General features: G+C 35.2%; 1 long non-coding RNA gene across 1 annotated transcript; it reads left to right on the top strand.

The window, feature by feature from the left end:
* Positions 1-1,481: 1,481 nt before the first annotated feature.
* LOC116440595 lies at positions 1,482-4,500 on the top strand. Its single transcript, XR_004238698.1, has 2 exons — positions 1,482-1,610; positions 2,132-4,500. It is a non-coding gene; the product is annotated as an uncharacterized LOC116440595 (long non-coding RNA).
* The last annotated feature ends 11,075 nt before the right edge of the window (positions 4,501-15,575 follow it).

The raw sequence follows: 15,575 nt of genomic DNA, 5'->3' as shown, positions 1-15,575 counted from the left end.
ATTAAAACTAAAAAAGTCTAAAATCCATTCAATTTATCAAACCCTTACCAGACAATAGAAATGTTGATTCGAGTGAAATGGATTCTGCCCCTCTGCTGAGCAGTATGAGGTACATGGCTCTTGCAGCTGGCAAATGAAGAACAAATCAATGATGTTGAAATGAAACCTATCTTAAATATAACTATGTTATTGATACACACCAATGTTCAAACAGGTCATAATGCAGTCATCTATCACAAGGTATTTACTCTGTAGCAATGTTTTGTTCTGAAAAAAAATCTTTTCAAGGGCTGATCTATAGATTTTATCTCCTAATACCTGTAAGTGTTTCACTATCCAAAGTCATGGACAGTCATTTTGACAGTAAGTATTTTTAAAAATTATTATTTTATTTGATCATAAGACAAACAAACAAACAAACAAACCCATGGGAAATTGTATGTGTTTGACTTCCAGAAATTATTGTTTTTGCCATTATGCCCTGATGATTTCACAAGAGTGACTATTTCACAGGATGTGTTTTACAGAAAGAAATTGCTTCCTAAGCTGTGTAAGTTTCATATGTACCTTTTACGTGGCAAACAGTCACAATCAAAAGATTTGATATTAGGTAAATAAAATGGGGGTAAAAAAGGAAAAAGTACCTACCAGGTGTGGGGGAGTTGTGTTTTTTTCCAGTGGAATGAGACTGACCCTTGAATCTTCCATAAGACACGGCAGAATTATCAAAGACTAAAACGTATTTTCAGCCCTACCCCTTTTATATAACTTATGCTTATTAGCTTGAACTAGAAGAATCCTTTTAATCAATCTTATTTCAAAACCATACAGATTTAAGACATATTAATCAGCATTGCAGATCAACTCTCAAAATATCATGTTATGGAATTTGATTGTTATTAAGAAAGATACTGTGATTTACTGTTTCATTTTTTGCAAATATCTACTCAGAAAACTTCTCCCATTATTTTAGGTGTCAGACTATTCATGAACAGTCTGATATACATTCTAATGTTTTAATTCAATATCTTTATTCACAATATGCAAGCCAAACATTTTTTTGCATTTTTTTTTGCATTTTGTTGGATATAACATGACACAATCCATGACTCTAGGTCAGCAAAGTTGTGTTTTTTCTCACTTCCTAGTTACATGAGGAAATAATTAAAAACCAGATACAGCCATCTTTAAAAGCTGATGTGCCTCACTGTAATTAGAAGCTGAGTCTTCTAGGTTGAAGGTACTTTCTTATTGGTGACATCTTACAAACAAGACAAGGGCTCCCAGCTTTTACCTAATCTAATATTCTATGGTCATTCTTTTTGTGTCATTTTTCCAGGTGCCTTTTTGCAGATTTCTGAGTCTGTATAAGCTTTTACTTCTACAAAAATTAATAAAACTGCTGAAAATACATGGAACAGATGATTTACAAATGTATCTGAAGTTATGTAAATGCTAATTCATTTTTATAGTGTATGTAATGAATTCTACCAATAGCAAACTAAATTCTATATTTCTTTGTAAAAATAATAACTAAGAATTACTTTGTTTTCCTGTTCAGATGCTGTAGTGTAAGTCCTTTTGAACCACCTTTATGGACCTTTAAAATGGTATGTTGGTATCAAAAGAGTTTGTGTATTTTTGTAACACAAGTTTATTGGTTTTCATGAAAACACATGTGGGCGACAGTTTTAAATAATATCAGTCAAGAGCTTTGCTCATATTTTTGGGTCAGGATCAAGTGCAGAGTAGAACAGAGAGTTTTTTAGTGCATTTTAGTCAAGAACAGAGACTCCAAACAAGAAGAAAGCACCTGGTTGTGTCATTCTCTCACCTAAATTGTCTAAATGTATTCAGGAGAACATTTTGACACAAAACTTGCTTTTTAATATAATGGTATTTTGTTTTCACCTTACCCCAAATTTGCTTTCCTTTTGCAGCTGTTATGCTGCTGTTGTCAAAATAGAAAATGCCTAAAATAATAATAAAACCAGATATTATTTTTAAAGAGGAAATATATTTGATTGACATCTGAAATATTATAGAGGTATCTCTATAAATACAAATAGATACAAGTCTTGAAAAATATGATTCAGCTGTGTCATTTCTCTGTGTTTCTCTTCTCCCCTAGAGAATGAACTTTGGATTTACCCTCTGGAATACAGTGCTGGGAAAGCTCAGGAACTATCATCTTCTATCCTGAAGTCCAAAAAATCTGTAACATCCATGAAGCACAGAAGCAATGCTTCTAAAGAAAAATCTGTATTCTGGTGGAAAACTTATTTAATTATTTTTTTTCAAACACCACATGTACACAGTTCCCATGCCGCAGTCTATTACATAGAGGCAAAGTTTTTGAAATGAAAATGTCTGACAGAGTAAAGATCTCTGATCAAGGGCTTATTTCAGGGATTTTAATGTGCTGAGAATTAAGAGGTTGCATTGGCTAAAAAGGCAGAGCTGTCACTCCCTCTCTTTGCAATATCAGACCATTCTTTAGGCATTTCTTAGACCATATGTGGCTTCAACAACCTTATCTTAGTATAAAAATCTGAGATCACTGAACAAAAATTAGAGTCCAAGCTTAGATAAGGGTAACACTTCCAGAGATCAATCAACTAGTCCATTATATAGTGTGTGAGGCTAAAGAAATTATAGTCATAGATCAAGGCTGGGAAAAAAAGTATTAATGAATTTACAATCAGTGTGGTTGATAAGACCTTTTTAGCAGTGTTACCTAAACAAACACAGAAAAAGTCAACTGAAGCTTTTTATTTGAATATGGATTTAATATTTCATGTGGTGTTAACTGATACCAATATTTTGGTATGTGTTTAGGCATAACTCAGTAAAGAGATTCTGGGCTTATCCATCTCCTGTAGCCAAAAGATATTATGCTCTTCAGGAGTCTTGGCTGTTACAGCATTTCTACCAATTCAGTACACATATCATTTCATTCTGCAAATATACAACATAAGAAAAAAGTGGGAGAAAATTAATAGTGACTGAAAGAATCCTAAGTAGTCCATGAATAACTAAAGTGGGGAATTGGTGAAATTGTCATAGTCATCAGAGGGTAAAGCTCTAAATGGTTTTACAGGGAAAGCAGTGAGAGAATATGGCAACCAGTTTTAAAATGTAACCACAAAAATTGCTGAACAAGGATGTTTGGAGTGATTGCTTAGATGAGATCACTCTGGAAAATCCTTTAACCATCTTAAGAAATAAAATTGCAAATAGTTTTTTTCTCTTTGTTTAAAGTCCTATAAAAAAAAATAGATAAAAATGCCCACCCAGCACACTGTTATGATTAAATAAAATGGACAGACCTTTTTATATTGGACACTTTTTCTTACACAAAATGCAAATTCATGAACTGAACAGCTGCATGAAAAATATATTTTTGTATATATTAACCCTATAATTATTAGTAAATGCATATTGTGTTTTGTGTGTGTTCCATCTATATGTGTAGAATATTATGGGCTTTATATACTAGATATATAGCTTGCATATGAAGCATGAATTTATATGTCAGGAGACATGGAACTGAGCAGTACAGATCAGGTAATACAAGAGAAAAGTTACCTTACTGTGGAGTCTCCTTGCTCATGATATTTTGCCATCTTTTGGTCCTCACAACCTATCAGCTCCCCACTCTAAATCTCTGGCTGTAGAGGTTAGGTGATAAGGCAGGCTATCCACTGCTTTTCTTCACCTACTTGTATTTTTAAGGCAGTGTCAGTAAGGGGAAATGTGGGTTATGCACGTGGAAACACAAAGGAGAGAATTTTGTGCATCATTTTAGCTTCTTGCTGCTTTATTTTTATTTTGTCCTTTTGTGTGTGTTCATATAAGACCACTAAAGGGATTTTAGGCTATGACTGTCAGAGAAATTTCTATTTCCAGAGAGGATGCTAGATATAAGAAATAATTAGAATGTAAGAAAACTAAATCGAAACAGATTCATTTGCAAAGAAGCAACCAAAGCTGTCAAACGACAGCCTTCACAGAATCATCTGTGAAACATTCACTTTGAAGTTCACCAGCAAATGAAATAATAGTCTGTTAAGGGGATTGTGATTTAGCCAAGGGTGTGCTGGCCTGCTGGTGACTGACATCTGATAAGCAGTAAAACTGCACTACACTTCAAGTGGTGGGTTCTTGCTTTCAGTCTGATGAGGTTATCCTATAGCCAAGTCACTTCATATTTCTCTTTTCTGCTACTCTCAGACTGAAAAGCTGCAAGATTTGTTCTTACTCTCTTAATCCTGGAAATGAAATTTTTGGGGAGGATGTGTAGATGTAACACATAAGAAAGAGTTTTAATTTCATGTAATTTCTTGTATATTTTAGAAGAAATTTAAAGACCTGTCTGTTCTGCAATTACTCTTGACAGAGTATGACAATAAAAAGTTTCACGAGGCCTACCAGAGAGAAAGAAACTAAACTGAAAGGGGCTTAAGTTCTTCTAAGCACTCACAAAAAAAAAAAAACAAACCAGGAATACAGTGATTGTGTGGCTTTTTGTCAGGGTGAGGAAAAATGATTTATGTGTTTACACTACAATCAAGAACGTTTTCATCACTTGTGTAATACAATGTTATCTCGATAAACTATTCTGTGAACTTAACAGAAGAACATACCTTTCAGTGAAAAAGTTAGTAACTTTAACGGAGATGTCACCTGAGATGTCAAAAAGAAAGTCGGGATGTGTCTCTTTTAAAATAGTGTCAATTTAATTTGTCTGTGAAGTTAATTGGAAAAAAATGTATCATTCAGAATAAAAATGGATTCAATTCTATCAGTCAAGGGTCTAAAACTAAAATCTAATGCAATTTTGGCTTTTTACTTAGGAAAACAAAATTAAATTGAGGTTTTGTACCACTCGAAACATGGTACCATAAGTCTCATGTCTGAAGTTATCCAGAACGCTTTCACCATAGCCTCTTTAGGTCAGCCCTGCAGGACATTTCCACAGTGCTTGTATCCATGTAGAAATCTTTTCTTCTTTTCTGAGGTGGTAAAAGTATCAGACATGCTATCATTAAAAAATACTAATGCAAAAATGCAAGTGCTGAATTGAATATGAGTTGCTGCTATTGTACGACTCTTGAAACCAGGTCATGCCCATCTACAGAGAAAACAAGTTTACCTGTGGGTAGATTTGTCAAATGCTTTAGGTGTGTTCAATTCTTGAACACAGGGGTACTTTGGTATAGGCAAAATCTTCATTTGACTAAACAACTTCAATCTTGTCGGTTATCATGGTAAGGATGAGAATTTTCTCGTCCTGTGTTGTTTGCATAATAAGACTGAAAGGTGCATTTCAGGAGTCAGTGAACATTTCCCGGGAGATAGGTTATCACATAAGATGAGCTCTCTAACAATTTTGATACTAAAATTTCTATAAATTTTAACTAGCTTAGGCTTTTCCATCCTCCACTTATCTTCCTCTCAAACACATACCCTGTTGGTATACTTTCTCTCTGTGGAGAAATACATGTTTATGCTAAGAAAAAATTAAACCACCTGGTATAAAAATAGTTGTTAAAAGACCTGACAATTTATTTCACACTGCATTCTAGTGAGACAAAAGTAAAGCACAGATAAAATAACACTTCCTTTTGCAGATATGAAAACAATTTCACTGGGAATAGGTTCTGTCATAGCACTTGATAAAATCTTTCATATTGTGAAAAGTAAGCCCTTTTTCTCTTTTTTTTTTTATTTTCTGGAATCCTGTTTCCAGGCAAAAAGATGCAAAGTTCTGCCAAATATAGTGACTTATAATTTTGTTAAAAAAAAAAAATGTTGGTTTGGGGTTTTGGCTTGGCTAGTTTGTTTTGGTGGTTGATTGGTTGGTTTGTTGGGGTTTTTTTTAATGTGGGCATTTTACAACATTTCAGGTGGTGTTTATCCAGCTTGAATCCAGCTTGTCTAGGATTTTTATCTTCAGCTTTAAAAATCTAGCATCAACACTGAAACTCGTAGATTTTTGGTCTGAGTTTTTCATCTTAGAACACAGATGATAATGCCATTGAAATTATGTGTTATTTGTGTCCATTTTACATGAAAAATGTCATCTATAATTTAACATATTGATGAGACACAGCTTGTTCACTGGTCTAGTTCAGTTCCCGCTCTAGAAATTTTCTTAACAATAAATAAATTAATATAGATAACAAGTGTAAATATTTAGTCATATCTGCTAAGATATGCTTGAGTAATAAAATTATCCCAGGAAACAAACAAGTTAAATTTTAATAAATATGACAGTAGTTAATCAGTGCTTTCACAAATGGGAGCAAACATTGGAAAGTGACTAGAGGGAAGTGCTTGGGGTATAGTCCATGTGTAAGTAACATGGGAAGAGTCACACCTTCCATACCAGTGGTCCTTCTTTTAAACCTGATTTCCTATTCCTGATCATTTGCTGAAAAATACTTTCTTCAAGAAGTATCTGTTTTAAAAATTTAAATACCTTATAAACTTTATGAGCAATGATAAAAATAAACAGCATCTGTTACAAACCAATACTTGCCAATGTCAGTAGTAAAACTTGAATTAATAGCACTCTAAGTTTTATAATGATGAGCCAGAAGTGCTAGGTGGAATCCAGATTAATCCTTATTTCACTATTTCTGAGTTTTTCTGGTTTGAAGAGAATGTTTTGTTATAAATACAATCGAACCATTATTTGGCCTCATTTAACTACTGCTGGAGTAATCAGAATTCAAAATGCTTACAATGACCAAAGGATTAAACAAAATCACCTTTAGAGTTCCTCAGAAATACTGCTTATTTTTTTTCCCGGGATGCTTTTAGATAACAGCTCTTTTTCCTTCTCTTTGTACATTTTGTAGTTTACTGGAGTCCAGAGCCTTGAACAAAAATTTTGGGAATACAGGGAACAAAGAGAAGATGAAGAACTTATTGTTATCCAGGTGATATTTTCTGCGTGGTCTTGCATATTCCATTCAGTTTCTAATACGTGGCCTGTGCTCTCTTTATTGGATTTTAGGCTGCTTTTTTCAAAACTTACATGTTCTAGGCTTTTTAGGTCAGTGCAAGTGTTGAACAAGACATTGATAATGATGCATCAACTTCACTTTTAAGGATGGTATTAAGGCCTGGAGGACCACTGACCTTCCCTATGTCACTTTTTGGGTTATTTTACTTCCAGAAGATGCATTACAAAACTCACTATTGTGTTGGGATCTTCCGCAAGCTGTTTAAGATATTTCCTTGGGTTTTAGATATTATTCCATTCACTCAGCACTCAACTACTTCATTGGTAGCAGGGAAATTGTCAGGATGGCAAAGCACACTTTCAATCCGTTCTTTAAAGCAGACCTTTATTTTTAACAGTACCTTCTCTGTTTATGCTAGTACTTGTACTTTACATACTATTTGTATTTACTGCCCGGTTAGGGGGTATTAGGAGAGTTTATGAGCTTCTAAACAAATGTATTTAGTTCATGCTCTGCAGAACACTATAACACCTACTTAATGGTAAGTAGCATTACCTACATGGCCACACTTAAAGCCTCATAAAACTTGAGTATGTCTATAACCGTCCTGTAGTATCAGCACCTTAATTCAGTTCGGAATATGCATAACTACCCTCTATAGCAGTGTGTGGTTGGTGACACGTAGGGAAAACCAGGTCCTCAAATGACACCTCTTCAAATGGTCCAGCCTGTCAAACAGCACCAGTGAAATCAGGAAGCTACATGACTGACATCAGCTGAGAATTTGGTCCAGGAAAAATAGACAATAAAACTACAAAATTATAATTCATAAGTAACTTATTCTGGAAACTCAGGCCCGTAATAGCAATCACTGATATATGCACATCTGGCAATGAATAGGAAAGAAATAGAAAATCATCTGGAAACTTTTTTGTGGAAAGTGCTTACTAAGGAAAAATGAGGTTTACAGTAAGTCAAGTAAAAATTAATCCACATGAAAAGACACATGTGAGTAGGTAAAGCAAACAGCCTATTTTGGGTTTAGATATTTTTAAGAACCAATCCTAAAACTGTGCAGTCCCTCTCAAGCCACTGATAATAAAAATGTTTAATTTTTTGATTCAGATGTATTTTATTTCACTATTTCCTGTGCTTTTCTTCTAACTTAAAAAAAAATATATGTGTGCTACAAGTTGGAAGCATGTGCTGAAACACTTAAACCAAGTTATGAAAACTAGCTATCCCTACAGCTTCTCAAGTTATAACCCATCTTCCTCCTTTTGCCCCATCACAAAATTCATAACATTTTTATGGGATCAACTCTTCAGACTGAAAGGATAGCCAGCCATGACAGGGAGAAATCTGGGTGGCTACACATAGATGTCCAGTGGAATTTTAGGCATTTTAGGAAAGCTTGCTTGGGTTCGAGTTGCCATTTCAGAAGGAGGTAGCACTCCTCTGGGTCCTGTGCCATAACTTCCAGCAGTGTGATACTTCAAACAGCATCAGGAGTATACATATTAGGGCCTTGTTAGATAATAGTTAAATATTAAACTCAAAGTTTAAGACCTTCCTGTAAAACTGGCCTACAGTTCATGATCACGCAAAGTGTCACTGAAAAAAAAAAATAGCATAAAATCTGGCTCAACATCAGAGAAAATATTTGCTGGCTTCAAACTGTATAGGGGTTTCATATTAAAATTAATACTCAGCCATTATTGGTAGTCAGTCAAGATTATATTTAATAAAGAAATACATCCCTCCTACACAAAATGGACTGAAACCACTATAAAATTATCTGCATTTGGATAGAGTAGCAGACAGCTCTAAGTATTTATATATCTGAAACAAGAGATTGTAATGCACAAAGTACAGATAAAAAAGTATTAGTGCTCCTGAGCATCCCATCAGTGCATCCATGCAGTACTTGAATGTGTCAGCTTGCTTTGCTCTGAGAGACTGAATCAAGTTATATCTATAACATTAGAAGTGGGATTAGCATAGTCTTCTGAAATATAGCAGTATTATAACACTCTCTTGTCTTTTTTTTGTCTTTTTTTTTTTCCTTTGGAAATACGAGACAAGATACATGATTCATCAGAGTGGAATTTCCTTTTTCTCAGAATATCCAAACATATCATCAACATATGATACTACTAAAAGTGGGTTCAAAGGGCTAACTCTGATAATGAACTTGAAGAGAAAGTAATCTTGGCCACTAAGATAGGAAAAAAATTTCATCTTGTGGGAATTTTAAAGTAGAATTATCTACAATCTGTACAGTGGGGAATACACCTACAATGATCTTAGTAAGAAAGACTGAATAATTCATCATCTATTTCTTTCACAGGTGATGAACTTTTTTGTCAGAAGAGATTCATGTTTTTCAAACTGTACAATTAAAACAACAGAAGCTTTGACCACAAAGCCCTAATTTGCTGATACTGTGTTTAATAGCAATATGTTAAGAAATCTAAAAGAAATAAGGTATTTCAGTTTTATCTTTGTATATATATATATACACACACATGCAAATAATGAAAGAACAGCAATTTTAGCAAAGTTAATAAAGGTTTACCTTGGAATAGGAGGTAATACCTAGAGTAATGATAAATATGAAAACTGCCAGTCAAGTAATATGTGAAAAGAGGTTAATAGCAACATAAAGGACACAGCAAGACCCTTAAAACTCAGAGGCTGTATAGGCTAATACTCCCATTTTAAGACTCAGAAAAGTTCTATTCCAGGAGCTTCAGATGCAAGACCTGGAAATAGTGAATTAAAAATAAAATGTTATGTTATAGAATTAGTGCCGAAAATTAAATTAGTGGAAAAATGAATCTTTTTCCTGAGCTTGCTCTGTTTTGTAGTTACACTGGGTTTTTTTCTGGATGGAGCTGAACAAGCCATTACACTGCAAGAAAACAAGTGGGGCAGTTTCCTGGGAAAAAAGTTCAACTAACAATTAAAATCATACAGGATTTGTCTTTAATAGTGAAATGAGAGAAATACCTCCAAAGGATAATTATTTTTCTTGTATCTTAAACATCTATCTTTATTTATCTTTAATGTGCTAAATTGCCATCCAGAGGTGTCTATCTCATCACTGACTTCACAGAGAGGCCGACATAGCCTGAATGCTTCCCTGGGGATAGCCAAAGGGAAAAGAGGAAGTCCCACTATAGAGTCTCACTTGGGTGCCTTCAGATGCCTGAAATTAGTCATGAGACTCAATCCAACCCTCACTCAGAAGTCATCTTTATTCATCAGAACACAATGCTACTATTTTTATCATGCTGTTTCAGTGTAACACATTAATACCTTAAAAAATTAACTTAGTTCACAGAACTGTGGTGAATAGTTTTATTTTTGTCTTTCAGAGTAATTAGTTGTGAGGCAAGTTGAAAAGACAAATTTCCTTCTGTGCTCAAACATTTATTTTAATGTCTCTAGGTTACTTTGCAAGGAAGCTGTGTAAAACTATAGTTTTTCCAACTTTCTCATTAACTCCAAAGTCTTTTGAATTTGCAAGATTAGAAGCTTGGATACATTTACACTGAATAAATACAGGAACAGCTATTAAAAGTAAGTTAAAATAAAATGAAAATTAGGTCAACAATTTGTTATAGACTGAAAACTCTCACAGAAATAGGGATATATTTTCATATGGCAGAGTGTATATAATATGTGTGTGAGTGTGTGTATACATATATATGAGACAAAAATTTGCAAGAGCTATTTAGGCAAAAAATAGAGAGAAGGGCTTTAATGTATTTCAATATTCAGATGCATCCATCCTATTACAATGTATCAGCATCCTTCCAACAGTGGATACAGTTATTGAAAAAGAAAATACTGTGAAATGAAGGACCAGTGGAAGCTCGGCTCTTTCAATACACTGTCAAAAAGATCATAAAATCAATTATATGTTTTAATTTTCTAATTTACAAACATTAATCAAGATGAAAAACATACCCAAATAAAACTCACCATGACATGACCTGTTGCTTGTAGGTATCAGAAAGGAATGTCTTATATAGTCATTAAAATTCAGCTCTTGGGATGAACATAAAAACATGCAATAATCAGAGTAAGATGCTGTGAAGTGGTAGTAGCATTTTTCATATGTGTGGACAGCAAACTCCACTTTAAGGGACAAATTGTTAGCCACATGAGGACAAACATTAATGAGTTAAAAGGGTCACTGTTCTGAGTGGTACTGAGTAGTTATTAAAACTATGAGCCACCAAAATAATGCTTGGAAAAGCTGACAAGAATGAGATAAAGCAAACCTTCTTTTTGCCTCTTTCATTTAGACTCTTGCCATTAACATATAAATTAATAATATACCTTAGTAATTTTAGTCCATATTATCAATCACTGTAGACCCTGGTGGATGCTTGGCTTCCCTCCAAAAAGTCAGGAGAGTGAGTACACTTCATACCATACTCCATTTGTCCAAACACCATTAAGACAGGAAAACTACTTCACCCCAGGTCCTGTGACAAAACTAAGTTTTTAAGGAGTTCGTTCCCCAGCAGGCAACCTCTTTCCTTCCAGCACTCCCGACTCCATACATTTGTGTGAGTAACCATACAACACTGAGAGCAACTAGAAATTGCCAGTGGAGATAAGGTAGTTCTGACAGTTCCCACTATGCTTTTAAAATTCATAAGACTCCTAAACCATGACTCAGAAGAGCAGAAACTGTTTCTCCTCAGCCTCTGGAATCATCTGATAAAGCAGTGAAAGCAAAAGGCTTGGATATCATGATCCTTCTCAGGAGCCTTGCAAGTATCAACTGCTAGTGTTGTTTATGCATCCTCCTAATACAGCTATTTCTTGGAATAATTAGTAAGCAAAAATACAGGGCAGACTTTCTTTACAGTATTTCTGCTTAATAGATGTCCATCACGTCTCAATAATCTGAATAGGTAAAGCTTCCTCCCATTTCTATCCTTTCCCATCAAAGCCAGGTTTGAGTAGGAAGGATTGGTATTGCTAGGCAGCGTTTCTGTGGGTGTCACTCAGGGGCACGCAGCCACAGCACTCTGGAAGTGCTTCACAATAAAAGAAGATTTTTGTTGGTACACAATTCCAGCTATTGTTGCACTTCCAGAGATTATCAGAGATAACAGGATCCCATCAAAAAATGTGTCAGGCAAGCCTGAAAATTCAGTCAGCATTCATATGAGATTATTCTCCACTTCTTGGTCTTTGCAAAGTACCTCTCTCATCATTTCAAAATGCTCCAGAGTGTTTGAAGAACAATAATTTAAAAGAAAAGTGCCAAGTTGCTGTAAAAATCTTACAAGTTAGTTTCATGGCAAGCATGCATCATATCTCAGCCATCCTCAAAAAAGAAAATATGAGTCCGCTTGTGTCAGCAATCAGACGTATTTTTCTGTCAAGCAGATAAACGTCTGATATCTTTCTGTCACTCCTGACTCTGTCAATGTTCTTGGGCTCTGTTTATGTGCTCTGATCCTAAATTTCCTGCAGGCCAGTGTGGAAAATCACAGATCCTGCTGCTGCTTTAGGCTGACCTATATTCCCCAAAAGATTAGGCAGCCCAAAACACAGTCTTTAACTTTCTGGGACATGTCTGAACAACAATAAGCTTCATGAGGAGGAAAACATTAACACAAGCTGCAATTCGCATCAGTTTTCTCTCCTGGCAGAGTCTCTGAAGTAGCAGTGTCACTGAGGGCCAGGCACAGCTCTCAGATCTTCTGCTGAATGGTGTTTGACTGGTGATCGTTTGCCTTTTAACTGCTGCAGAAAACAGCAGAAAAGCAATCCTGTTAATGTGGTTTTATTTACCCCAAAAGGGGGCCATGTGGCGTCTTGGGAAAAAAAAAGCAAACAAAAATCCTAATTAGATAATGATCAAAGTCTAGATGACACATCAGCTCCTTTGTGCAAAACAGACAGTGGGAAACAAAAGATTGTTGCAACGTAGGCTCTGCTTGCTTCAGTTCACCGAATACTGCATTCGTGTACATGATGTTCATCATCAATGTAGTTAAAGAAATTTTGGATCGGAATCCCTGAACCTCATTTGTGGGAATAAACTGTGTCCTTCCTAGGGAGTACTTACTGAGAGGAAGGGCTGGGAAGTCTGCCCCAGACTCATAGGTATGTATATTATACATTATACAATGCAGGTCTACCAGTGTACTGGGTGTCTAAGGTCCTTGCCTGGTCATGGAGATCTACTCAATCTGGTGGGGGAAGCAACTAGACCACCTAGGTCCTCTGAACTCAGTTAAACACCTGCAGTAAGCCAGCTAAATATCTCTCCTTTAATCCTATTACAAGCATACTTTACACTCATAATTGTTGAAATAAATATTTTTTTCAAACAAAAAATCTTTGCTAAATGTGGCAAGTTTTTAGAAGCTTTGGTGATGAGGTGCAGACATGGTGATACAGTAAAGGAAAAAGAAGGAAAAATTATGAAGGAAACATATGATATTTTGAAAATTATTTCTTGTCCGTGCAAGTTAAAGGGAACCAAGTGCAGCATGTGTTACAAGGAGACTGTTTCAGTATGTGGTACCTTTCCAAGGCTGTTGTGTAAAGAATTGTAACAAAAAGCAGAAAAAGATTGTGTTAATATGATTCACAATAATACTTAAGTTATCAAGTTTGCAGATCTTCTCCACAATATCCTAGTATGATTACATCTGTGCAGAAATATAAATGAAAATGATACCAGTAGTGGAACGTGGCATAGAAACACTTTATAGGTGAGTGACAACAGGCAGGAATTTTGGAACACTGTGAGAGCTGCCCCACCTGAAAGAGGCTCTCCCTGCCCTCTTCATGAGCACCTTCAACAGCAAACCCCAAGCAGGGAACCAAGCCAAGCACAACATCAGGTCCTAATCCGTGGCAAAACCTGTAACAGGGTGCTAGCCACAAAACTAGGCTGAAGTGTAAATACCCAGGGATGATATTCATTCATGCTTCAGTGATGTCAGGTATTAATGCCTACTTACCTTCTGTCCCAGTTTTATGCTTTTCACTTGATTTATGAATCCCAGTCTTGGCACACTGTTGCTTCAGCACAAAACAATCTGAAGTGTAAAAGGAATTGCCCAGAGAAACTCCAATGATCCTAGGTAATCCTGAAATGCTGTGGTGACTTCTCAAGATGCTTAGACCATTCCTATCTGAGCAGGTTTGAACAACTTTTAGGCTTTTCTTTCTGTCATGAATCAAATAAGCCCTAAAACAGTACTGTCATAATCTCCTAAATCTTTTTTTTTTTTTTTTTTACGGATACAGAGATTAGTGACAATGAAAGATCTCATCGTTTACCAAATCAAGAATGAAGAGGCTGTTAATATATTAATGGTATACAATTACTACCAACCAGTAAACTATACATCCAAAATTCAATAGCAGTAATACAAGTAAACCACAGTATTAGATGCTTAGAAAATGTTAATAAATAGCTACACATTTCTAGAAACCTTTCTGCAATTAACCCCAAGAGCTATACACACCCACACCCATGATTACAGAGGTGCATGCCATCCAACCAAAATTGCCCACACCATTGTGTGTCACCCACATGCTCCAGTTTCTGTGGGAGATGTGCATTACTTTTTGATAAAATGTGTAAGCAGACAATGCAAAAGCCTGTGCAATATAGGTGTTTCAGCAAAGATCCATCAGCTTTTAAAGAGTGCTGAGAGTAGGAGGCTTTATAAATTTGTTAGAAGAGATTTAATTTGATCAGGGCCTGGAATTGTAATGTTAGAGTGGGGTACAGCAAAGGGGACTTCTAATTTGCCGGACAAGAAAACTTATATTGTTATTAAAGAAATTACTTAAAAACTCCTGTGTTAAATCAGAATGGTTCATAAAAGGATTCCTTTAGGCAAAATGCATTTCTCGCTATGAAACTCACTTTGGTATTTGAGGTTCTATTGATTTCAAAAAAGTAAAAGGGATTTCCGGGTTTGTTTCTTTTCATGCCACTCTTCTACTGGTACAGTCTCTTCTACACAATGGTGTTTTTCTTCCTGAAAACAGCTAATTTAACTCTACTGTATAATATGATGAATCCAGCTAAATTTTTTTTGTTGCCCAAGATTTGTTTTTAACCTGGCTGAGCCTTGCAATGTCTTGCTTTATACTCTATGTATTACTCTATGTATTACTCTATGTATTGAAAACCTGTATAAGGATCAGCTGAAGAAAACAGAACGCGAAATTACCTTGACCATTATAAAATCCTGTTTTTATGAAGGTACCACATCGTCATCACAAAGGTCCAGTAGAAAAACAGTAGTTAGGGCTTCAGAAAAAGAGGTGATATAGACTTATAAAGATGGTGAATTACAATAAAACCTCAATTTACTTTGTAGAACTTACTAAACTTACACAAAATTTTTATTCTCTTTCTGTTCAGAAGATTCTTTGAAATCATTTTAATGATACAGGTCAGTGATAAGAATTGAACTAAAGCTGATGATGGAAAAAGTTTTGAACTATTTAATGTCACTCCATGCTAAGCCACACTTTAGGAGCTCACTACTAGAGAATAAATCTACCTGTAGAAAATAGAACATGAGGTACTGTAGGAAA

The sequence above is a fragment of the Corvus moneduloides genome, chromosome 3 (genome assembly GCF_009650955.1).
Source record: "Corvus moneduloides isolate bCorMon1 chromosome 3, bCorMon1.pri, whole genome shotgun sequence".
NCBI classification, from domain to species: domain Eukaryota; kingdom Metazoa; phylum Chordata; class Aves; order Passeriformes; family Corvidae; genus Corvus; species Corvus moneduloides.
The sequence above is the reverse complement of the archived record's forward strand: the minus strand, read 5'-3'. Positions and strand labels throughout refer to the sequence as shown.